Below are 12,500 nucleotides of genomic sequence, written 5' to 3' on the forward strand. Positions count from 1 at the left end.
ACATTTTTGTATCTTTTTAGCCAGAAAAGATGGGATATGGGTGATCCATGAAGCGCAGCTTTTAATAAATTTGTCAATGATGAGCTGACTGTTCTTCCTATCCATACATATATATATATATATATATATATATATATATATATATATATATATATATATATATAATATATATATATATATATATATATATATATATATATATATATAGTTGTAAGAATTTTGAACATTTTAAGAAAATATTTTGTGTATATACAGAGTCAGACTTGCTTATGGTTAGCATGGATATTGGGGTCTCTTTTTACTAAAGTACTGGTAGAGGAAACCATTGATATTATTGTTAGCCGTAATTTTACTGACCCACATGCCCCTTTTAATTATTTTAACCTCACGGATTTTAGAAAATTGCTCGAGCTCGCTGTGCAGGACACAGCCTTTGTTTTTAACGTTAAAGCCTACATTCAGGTTGATGGTATGGCGATGGGATTCCCTTTGGGTCCCACTTTTGGAAACATATTTATGTGCTCCCTGGAGGAGCGCATACTGGACAATTGTCCTTTGGCCTACCATCCCTTATTTCATAGTAGGTACTGTACGTGGATGATACCTTTTTGCTGTTCAGAGATAAAGATCAAACTGACAAATTTCTTGATTATGCCAATTAAATTCATCCTAACATTAATTTTACAACTGAATATGATGACAAGCTGCCATTTTTAGATGTAACAGTTTTTAAATATACTGATCATTTTAACACCACGGTTTTTAGAAAGAAAACTTTTACCGGTCTGGCCTCAAATTTTTATAGTAACTGCTTCTATAATTTTAAATTAAACTCCATGTCTACGCTCTTTCATAGGACTTTAAACATAACATCTGATTGGAATATTTTGAAATAACCTATCTCCACCAATATTTCACTGACAATTGCTTTTCGTCCAAACTTTTTTTATAAACGCCTCTGCAAATTTTTAAACAATATCTTCCATTCTGACATAAAAATACCAACAGTACCAAAATTACGATTATATGCAAGTGTCCCATTTATTCATGACCTAAATTTCTATCGTGAACTAAAGTCGTTAGTCGAAAAATTTTTACCTGCAATTGAATTAAAGCTAATACCCTGCAACTCAATGAATATTAGATCTCCATTTAAACATAAGGAGAAACTCGATCCACTAACGACCTCAGGAGTCGTATATTCATTTAATTGCCCTAGATGTAATCTTGGGAAGCACGTCGGCTCCACACGGAGGTTACTCAAAGTGACTTTGGACTCTCATGGAGGCGTTAGCTACAGAACAGGTGTCAAATTGACTAATCCTGAATTTTCGTGTACACGTGAACATGCAAAGAAATGTAGATCTGACATAAATTACAAAGATTTTAAAATTACAGGCCAAACTCCTAACGAACCATATTTAGCCATCTAGCCAATCACTCTTCATGAAACAACTAGTTCCACAGTTAAACACCCAGTCTTCCTCAACACCTCAGTATCTCTCGTGAGTTTAAGTCGAAGCTGAACCCGGCCCGAATTGTCACTCGCTCTGTGCCTTCAGCACCTTATGGTAATCATGGTATCTGGTCATTTCATTGCGCCCACATGCCATTTCGCCACACTATGGAGTCATTTTGCCCAAAGGTCATTTCCCCCAACACAATGGAGTTACAAAAAGGCACACACTTTGGGAGTCATTTCGCCCACACGGTTGAGTTATTTCGCCCACACTGATGAGTCATTGGTTACAAGTGGCTTAATATTCCGTTTCATTTGTAATTCCCCATACAACCAAAACAATCGGTGTATAATACGAGTACCAAAATAATAATAATAATAATAATAATAATAATAATAATAATAATAATAATAATTAATAATTAATAATAATAATAATAGGACCGGTAGTAGTTGTAGCTAATTGTACTTGTCACTACTGTCATCACTGGGTGATTACCGAAAAGTTTTCAAGAACTTTTAGCCAGTCTACCAAATGAGCTTTCTGTTCAGCACATAACAGTCGAATATGAGAAAGCAATTTGGAAAGTCTTGCCTGGGCTTTTGCCTAACGCCAAGGTCAAGGGATGCGTATTCCATTGGACACAGGCTATGTGGAGAAAGGTTAGTCAGTTTAATTGCCTACAGACATTTTATATATTCCTGTCGAATAGTGTTTTTAAAACAAATTTTATCAACAATGTGACCAGATTTTTTAAATGAAAAAGCGGGACATTATATAATCGTGTATATATGCATATATACTCTACCTATGCATTTCAGGGCCGTGTCCAATTGATTTTCGTTGATAAAATCCTACCAAAACATCGGATATGGGTCACATTTTGGAAATAGGTATTTGAAGCCACAGCCTAATTGGCAAAAATATGCAGTAATGTCTAATGTGAATAATAAAGGCACTTACCAGAGTAAATATAAGAAATTGAAAAGGTAACTTAGCTAAATTTAGACGCACCCAGAGAGAGGCTAGTTGTGACGTGAAGTATGACATCAGACGTAATACCCAGTAATCTTTCCATTCACAATAGTAAACACGCCGATAACAGGAGGAGGACAGCGGAGCATTCATACGTCAAAGCCAATCTGTTCTACGTGACTGCTGTCTGGTGCTTCACTTATGGCAGGCCTGGCAAATTGTCCTCGTGGCTGCAAGACTGCTTTCGTGCTGCGTGTTTTTGCAGTATGCAATCAAGAAAAGAACCGCATGCGTCATATGATTAATATTAACAGGTAAGTGGATAACAGATCATGAACAAACACCAAATGATTCAGACAGGAAGCCTAAATTAAATTTTATAGGGGTAATACTTGAATGACGAGTTTGGAAAAAATAATGAGATATAAAAATATTTTGTTTATATTAATGTATTTCTAAATTTTCACAATAAGAATAAGAGATGACAGAATTTTTCTTGATTGCAAACTATCTCACTGACTAGCTTCATCAACCATATTTAACAATTTACCTATTCTACTGATCTTATATATATATATATATATATATATATATATATATATATATATATATATATATATATATATATATATATATATATATATATATATATACATACACACACACTGTACTTACACACACACACATTTATATATAAAGCTTCATTTATAAATTATGTGTATGTGCATGTACGTACTATATATGTCTAAGTTCATATATGTAAAGCATTTATATATCTCTAAATATTCTACTCATACTCTTCCTTGATGTCGAAGTATGAATAATAACAATAATGATGATTATATTAATAACAACAATAATGATAACTGTGACGAATATTAATGTGATTATTATGACTTATAATATTATCAATTTCTTTGCATGAACGTGTGCGTAGAGAAAACAAAGTATAACATATAATGCATTTTTATTCACTGGCTAAATACTGGTCTTTGTCCACACAGGCCCTACGACCGTGTGGCAAATTTCATGGGTATCACATCGCTTTCTGTGAGGAAGATTGTTCACCATAACAGATCAGTGATCTCACATGAGTCTGCTGGCGAAGTATTTCCTATACAACAAGTCTTTGATAATTTTACAGTGGGTGCCATTCGTCGGTTTGTTCACGAGATATTTGCTGCAAAGCAAGTATTTACTGTTAGAACCCTGATGACAGATTTGAAGATAGCCACCATAATCCCTGAAACAACCTCCGAGATAGCGGTGTGGCGGCTCCTGCAAGATATGGGATTCAGATATAAAACGTCTCAAGGAAATATGTATCTTGCAAAAGAGTCCATTGATGTGGTTTGCCGACGGATCGGGGCTCTTTTCTGAAGCACCATCGAGAAGATGGAAGGGAGATAGTATATGTCGATGAGACGTGGTTCACCACCAGAATGAGCCACAACAGAGAGTGGGTGGACACCACACAACCTGCTACCAGTGCCACGCATAGCCGACAGTTACCACCTGGCGAGGGAGAAGATTCGTGGTGGTAGCAGCTGGCACAGCAAATGGATTTATTGAAGGCTCTTTCCTTTGTTATCCTGCAAAGAGTACAAGTGGCGATTACCACGGGGAAATGACAGGCGAGCTGTTCATCGCTGGTTAACAACGCAGCTTCTACCATTGCTGCCTGAACCATCAGTGTTGGTGCTCGACAACGCACCTTATCACAGCCAGTTATTAGACGAGTGTCAGTGTCCTACCATGGCCACCAAGAAAGCAGATTTTACCTGGCTTCAGAGTCGCCGAATCCCTGCCCCAGACGGTGCCACAAGACCTGAGCTGTTGCTCATATGTCAACAGAACAGGCCAAAACCACAGTACATTGTGGACAACATAATTCGAGAGTGGGGCCACGAGGTGGTGCGTCTGCCACCTGCCCACCCAGAGCTCAATGCCATTGAGCAAGTATGGGCGCATATGAAACGTCATGTGCGTTCATCTTTACAGCGATTCACCCGGGCAGACTTGCAGGCAAGACTGGAGGAAGCCAAGCTTTTGGCCACTGAAAGTGTTTGGTTTGCGGGGTCTGCAGTGAAATGATCTCGAGCCTTTGAGGATGGGTATTGGTCAATGGACAACATTCAAGAGCCTGTTGGACCTATCATTATAAACTTAGACAACGATGACGAGGATATAGAAGACCTATACCTGGATGATGACGATGATGAATATGAATAAAAATTATTTTGGTTGTGTGTGCTCTATTTTCTTTTTTTTCCCTTTACTCATGTAGAAATGTTGATTTCTGTATTTGTAACGAAACTTCTTTACTTATGGTCTGCTCAATGAGCAAGACTCAGATTCGAATAAGTTCTGTCTTAATCTTAAACAAACAACAACATATGCTTTTACATAGTTTTATATTTTAATCTTTGTATAAGTTTATTTCACATTTCAGTTTTAATGCAGTTCAGCAGAATAATTGGATTAATGGATTATAAAATTTATGTTATAGCCCAAGTGCTTAGACTATGAATTATGAGTATCATATTGCACTACAATGTAGTTATGCTTAAAGGAAATATATATATATATATATATATATATATATATATATATATATATATATATATATATATATATATATATATATATATATATATATATATATATATATATATGTAACACCATTTGAAACAGACAAAATATTCCAGGTAGGAATATCACATAGCATGCCGACTGGTCTGTCTTCAGAAGGCGATGGAGGGTTCGGCAACACTCAACATCTTATTTTTTCCTCTCTCTCTCTCTCTCTCTCTCTCTCTCTCTCTCTCTCTCTCTCTCTCTCTCTCTCTCTCTCTCTCTCTCTCTCTCTCTCTGAATGTCACAAAGATCTCTTTCGTTCTCGCATTCCACATTAAAGAAATGAAATGGGTCATACAAGGAAAACTCAATCTTTCCTACAAAAATAGATTTATTATTTAAAGCAACCCAACAAGTAATGAATAAACAAAGCAAAGATTAAAATGCATCATAAATGAAATTGTCAAGCAAAAAAAATAATAAACTCTAACTCAAAAGTCTAATCATGGCTAATGACCTGTAAAGTCAAAATCTTCTCACATACTCCAACTTAATTATTATTAAGTCAAGTCTCAAAAAGTCAATCCACACAGAGATATTATACTTTGCAAGGTATGCATTGTATGTCTTTATAATCACACCATCATGACTACATCATATCATTGCCCACAAAGTCATCACATCACAACCACCACAACCATCACAACCATGACATCTGTCGAAAAATTAAGCACAAAATAATAACGATTTCCCAAAAAAATATGGAAAGTATAAACATAATAAAAAAATGCATGGTTAAACAGAGCACACTAAAATAAAATACTGAAATGGCCAAAAAAAAAAGTATATTGAACTTTGCACACAAGTTCAAAAATGTCTTGAAACATGGTAAAAAACCATAAGTCCACACTTCACACAGAAAAAGAAGAGTCTGAACTGTACCTTATTCTGCCAATTCTAAGAGCTTGCCACACTCAAAGATAATGTCTTCACGATCTCGCTCTAGTTCCGCTAATAAACGACCGAACTAATTTTTGGGCAGAATTATACACAAAATCGAGATTCTGTAACATATGAACTCATGTACCCACATAGCAACTTGGTCATAGGACTCGGCCAATATCGCGTGTTCATCACATTAACTGCTGAGATGATCAACTATTTGCTGAATGCAATGATTCTGCAAGTGACGGGTTCGCGACAGTACCATCTCACTACCAAAATTCTTCCATCACATCTCTGTACCTGCCAATGTTAAAGCGGCCATATTTTCTGAAATAGTGGTCGGCCACCCCATAAGAGCGTCTCGCTCCCTTTAACGGCAAAGTAAAACAAAAGCATATGTATAAAACATAACAGATAGGGTTTATGCTCAATTAGCAATGTCTACTGAACTACAGCATTAGGTACTGCCCTCATGACGTACTTGCACATCTACTGGGGTTATTGTCTTAGAACACTTGCGTGAAGTCTTACAAGCACAGGTGAGCTTTACTACTCCCATAATAAGAACTATCAGAAAAACAGCCACTAAAACTATTAAGACGGCCGGCAACAAATATTCACGGTACTCGACCATGAACGTATCCTCGATCTCTTCCATCAGCGGGACAGTTATCGGTATCTCTGTCGAATGCACTGGAACTATATCGTGATTGTTATGCATATGACGCATGATTATCTTCTCGGAACTGTTGAACACAGCACGGCTAAGTACGAGAAAGTCCGTAGACAGGATTCTGCAGGATGAGTTGAACAGCTTGGACCCTCGAAGAACGAACGTCGTCGTCTGGTTATTCTGGCACATCGTCGTAATGGAGCATTCTTTGCAATATAGGGCAGTTAGAGTGCTGGTGGTGATCATGTGGTATTCACGTGGAAACTGTATAAAGTCACATTCAGTCGGAGTCTGTCTATGAACTAAAGATAATTCACAACCACCCACAGACACAACTTGCAACTGGAAAACATTACTGTCACACACATACTTCTCCCTAACCAAGGTACAACCTGTCTTATAATCAACTCCCAAACCTTGATACTGATCTCCCAAAATGAACATGATCTCTAATCCCTTCCATATCACTACTAAGTCTCCAAAAGCACTCGGAAAAGGTCTAATAACAAAACTAACAAAAGGCTTCATCGTACTGACAGGAACGTATACTATCAATCCCCGATCAGACAATCTCACCCTCAAAACATTATAATATAAATACAAATCTCCTCCCGTGAACAATACTTTCGCTCCATGTAGACAAGCGGAATTCCTTAGAACATTTTCTAAGTATCCCAAAGGTAATATATCACCATACACACGACCATCTGCTGCAGCAATAATTGCTTTAACTTGCATTTGCACTTCTGTCCTTAGAGAATCAGTTTCTTTCTCAACATTAAGAACGGTATGTTGGATCGTAAGGAATGCAATTGTCACATCAAGATCTTCTTTCAAACCTTCCACTGAAACTGACAAATCATTCAAAGAACGTCTCATTGTTTCAAAACTATTACTCAATTTCTTATTACTTTCTTGCAACTGATTTAACTGTTTCCCTTGAGCTATTAAGTCTTTTTGAACTTCTGCTACTTTGACTAAACTCCCAACGGACATCGCTCCAATCGCAGCAATCACACCAACACCTAAAAGAACTAAAGGTGCTGCTCTTTTACTTCTCCTATTCTCTAATTCATCTAAAACGAACACGAGACAAAAAAAGAAACAAAAAAAAAAAATAAGTATTATATACAATATATACAAATATCAACCCATTCATCCCTCAAACTATATACAAATGTTCCATTACATCCAAACTTTCTTTAACTTTGAAATATGAGTTAATTTCGTCACACCGGTATTTACATCTTTTACTACAAATCTATTCCCTCTTTTGATCTCTACAATCTCAAAAGGTCCGTGGAACTTCGGACTTAATTTATAATTCAGATCATTCCGAACATTCACTTTAACAAACACTCTATCACCCATCGAAAAAGCTACTCCCCTCGATTTCGCGTTACTTTTCTCTACCATTGCGCGCGAACTAAGTTCAAGTTCTTTACTGATACACGCAAATCTGTCTCTCGCTGTATTTATCAACGAAGTGACCGTAACATCACCCTGAACTCGCTCTGGTAACAAATCAAAAGGTCCTTTCAACTTGTACCCATACAAAGCTTCTGCTGGAGATATCTTAATTGTGTCATTCGTCATAGTATTGATACTATATCGCACTTCATCCAAAGATCTGTCCCAATGTGTATCGGAACCACCCACTGTCATGCGTAAAGCTTCGATTACTTTCCGATTCGCCCTCTCACATAACCCATTCGCTTCAGGTCTATACTAGATTATAGATACTTTCTTTATCCCCAATAAATTGGCAAGACCCTCTAAAGTCTTATTAATAAACTCCCTACCATTGTCTGTGATCAGACATTCAAGAACACCATATCTACAAATTATCCCCTTAAAGAACGCTATAGCAACTTCCTCAGCTGACTTGTATTTCAGTGGGAAAATCTCGACAAAACGAGTTAACTCGTCAACAACTACTAATAAATGTCTATAACCATAAGCAGACTCTGAGAAGTTACCCAGAATATCCATATGCACTCTCTGAAACGGCCTATGTGGTACGGGATATGAACCCAAACGGCACGACACCGTCGTCACCGGCTTATTCGCATTGCAAACAGCGCAACTCTTCACAAAGGCCTCCACTGCGGAAAACTTATTTTTCCAAAAGAACCTTGACCTGACGTTTTCATACGTCTTGTCCACACCTAAATGAGGAGAACCAAATTTACAATGTACAATGTCTAGAACTTGTGGTACTAGACTCTCTGGCACGATGATTTGTGTAATTTCACCCATGCTTCGAGTACTTCGCAAGTTATACTTAAGTTTCCTCACCAATAAATTATTCTCCAACTCTAGACCAGAAAAAGGCAACTTATACCCTTTCTTCGGTGAAACTCCCCTAAGAAATGCCTTAGCATCTGACAACAACTTATCCTCATCTTGCTTTTGTTCGAGCAAGCCTATGTCCCAAGTGACATTTTCACCCGTAATATAACACACAACGTTACCCTCAATATCACGAACAACAATCTCTCCCGAGACTGCCGACTCACTATTTCTCCCCAAAGTATGCACTGTAGGAACGTGTATGTCCTCTACATGCGATATCTCAGAACTACTAGTATCCGAGACATTAGACACCAAATGTTTACTCTCGTCTCCCACACAGGATTCGGATTGCACTCCCTCATCCTCGACTGGAAAATATCTGCTCAATGCATCTGCAACCACATTATGCTTACCTTCAATGTATTTGAGGTTTGCATCAAAATCTCTCAATGTCAATGGGCGACAAATTTGGCTTATTAAAAAGCTCTAACAACGGTTGATGATCTGTAAAAATCTCAACTTTATTTCCCAACAACAACATCTTAAAATGAACAAGGCTAGAGACGACTGCGAGAGCCTCCGTGTCCACAACTGACATCAGCCTTTCGTTACTACCACGCGTTTTGAACTTTCTGCTATAAAAAGCAATTGGGTGTAATTTTCCCTCAAATTTCTGCATCAAACACGCACCTATACCTTCCTGACTCGCGTCAGTCACTAAGGTGAATGGTTGACTAAAATCTGGAAACTTCAAAACAGGTGGGTTCACCAAAGCGTTCTTAAGCTTCTCAAAAGCTAATTGCTGACTGTCACCCCAAACAAACTTAACGTCCCCTTGTAACAAATCTGTCAATGGAGACGCTATTGTAGAAAAATTCCGCACAAAACGGCGAAAGAAACCAGACATACCTAGGAATGAACGAATCTGTTTCCTGGTTTTGGGAACTGGAAAACTCACAATGGCTTTAACTTTCTCATCATTCACTCTGACTCCCTCTTTAGAGATAACATGACCTAAATAGACAATTTTTGTCTTCAGAAACTCACACTTGGCCAATTTGACCTTTAATCCAGCGAACCGTAATCGCTTGAGGACTTCTTTTAACACCTTTAGATGTTCTTCGATTGTATCTGTGCATATGAGAATGTCATCCATGTACACAAACACCGACTTTCCTAACAAACCATGAAGTACTGTGTTAACCAGTCTAGTAAATGTTATTGGGGATCCTTGTAATCCAAAAGGCATCCTATTAAACTTGTAATGTCCCTTTGGTACCGGAAATGCTGTATATTTACGGCTACTCTCGCAAAGCGGAACATGTAGAAACCCTTGCATAAGATCTATAGATGAATATATATTCTTGCCACCGATCTCAACAAATAAATCAGGCAAACAAGCTACAGGATATCTATCTGGGCATGTCTTTTCGTTCAATTTACGAAAGTCTACACAAACTCTGATACTACCGTCTTTCTTCGGGACTGCTAGTAAAGGAAAGTTATATGGCGAAGAACTCGGCCTGATAATTCCTTCCGACTCCCATCTCTGAACTTCCTTTTCTACTTCTTCTCTGATCTTAAAGGGAATTCGATATGCTGGAATATATATGGATTTGTACCCTTTCTCTAGGCGGATTGAATGTTCTAAAACATCTGTAACTCCTAATTTATCTCCCTTCAAAGCAATGATATCTAAATATTCTTTCAACACTTTTCTACTTTATCTGAATACTCAGAATAATCAGCTTTAGCCAAATGTTCGTGAAGAACTTGACTTCTGAATTGTAGCTCTTCCTGGGAAACATGTTACTGTCTCCACAAAAACTCACTATCTTATGTTCTTCCTTAAACTCTTCAAAATCAATTACATAAGTACCCTTGTGATATTTTTTTTCACTGAGTCTTGATAGCTAACTAATTCTACTGTAGTTACGCCTGCGACTGAAACTTCATTTACTGACACCGTACTCACAACGTCTTTGAATTTCTCAGTTCCCTCAACAACGCACACTTGAGAAGGAAACTTTTTCTCTTTCACCGACACTTTAATCAATGTAGGAACTCGCGGTTGCAATTCAATATCTTCCAACAAAAATCCTTTGAAAGACTTTTGCGGAATGTCTTCACTCTCTAATGACTGTGTTACACATGTCTTAGACTGCGTCCTAGGTTTCTCACAAGTTTTTTTCCTGTGTATAAATGGAACAAAACAACCTGGCTCACCTATTGTAATCCCCTGAATTCCCGTAAGAATGTTGATGTTATGTCGCATGCAAGAAGGGTGTCCTAGCAAAACCATTTCACCTAAGGCTAATCCTTCTATGACCAAAAATGATTCTACTATTGTCTTTTCGCCGATACAAAGCGTAAGAAATGACGAACCTAAAATATTCAGTTTCCTTGCTTGTACGTCACACACTGTCTCATTAGTAGGGACTAATTTACACTCTGGAAACTTCGAGTGAAAAAGGTCAGCATTTACTAGGTTAACTGAGCTACCAGAATCAATGAAGATAGAAATTTCACTGCCATTAGAAAATCTCGTACAATCGGCCTAGGTTCTGGTGATTCTAAGACCTGATTGCTCATTATCCTGTGTCCGTCTTCGAACTTATCTTGTGAAAATTCTGATGTTCGTTTGTGTACCTAGAACTTGCATCATGTGGAATTCTCCTGTCATATCTATTAAAACTACCCTGTGTTTTCCTTGAATATTCTCTATTCTTTGTGGCTGGGCAAAATCTCCATCCATGGTCTGAAGATTTGCAAGCTGAACAATATCTCACTCTGCAATTTGATTTACTATGTCCTAATTTATCACAATTAAAACAACGAATTGTTGTTACTGATCTCTCTAATTTTCTTCAATTTCACCTGTGCACATGATTTTCGCTGTTGCATCATTTCCTAGATTTGAGGAGTTCGCATTATTCTGTGGTTTTGAAACTGTAGCTGAAATCTTAGCACCTCCCTTCACAAAACTACTGTCTTGTCTAGTGTTGGGCATTTTGATAGATTTTTGTTAACCTGTGCAAACAAAAAAGATTCATCTGTGTCCTGATCAATTCTTTTATCAAAACTATCTGTAATTATATCTGGGACTGACGTTAAAGGCAAGCAAAGTGTAGCAGTTTTTCAAAATTATCTAAAGAAATATTATTTCCATTTACCCATGGAGAGTTTATCATAGATTTCTTTATCTCAACTACTGCATCAAATAAGCGAGCACTGTATGTGACGCTATTAATGAATCATTACCCTTCCTAGTTCTGATAAGGGCACGCAAGTTCGAACAATGCACTCACGGTCAACTCTGCCATACGACGTAGCTTAAGAATTCCTGCAGTTCTTTCCAAGTTTTACACTTTCTGAACCCGAAACTCGTGCTCGTTCTCCAATGTTTCCTTTGTCTAAATCCAGAAAAGCCTTTGCTTCTCTCAAAGCATCAGCGCCACCCGTAATTTTCCTAGAATTCAGATAATTATCTATTGATTCAATAAATGTCTCTACATTCTGTGTTAATTTCCATCAACTAGTCCCTTTAAAATTTGTAATACCTGCATTAAAATTTG

General features: G+C 37.4%; 1 pseudogene; it reads left to right on the forward strand.

The window, feature by feature from the left end:
• LOC136844072 (uncharacterized) overlaps window positions 1-5,009 on the forward strand; it is a 12,738-nt pseudogene extending 7,729 nt beyond the window's left edge.
• Window positions 5,010-12,500: the final 7,491 nt, after the last annotated feature.

Source organism: Macrobrachium rosenbergii, chromosome 12 (genome assembly GCF_040412425.1).
Source record: "Macrobrachium rosenbergii isolate ZJJX-2024 chromosome 12, ASM4041242v1, whole genome shotgun sequence".
Taxonomy (NCBI): Eukaryota; Metazoa; Arthropoda; class Malacostraca; order Decapoda; family Palaemonidae; genus Macrobrachium; species Macrobrachium rosenbergii.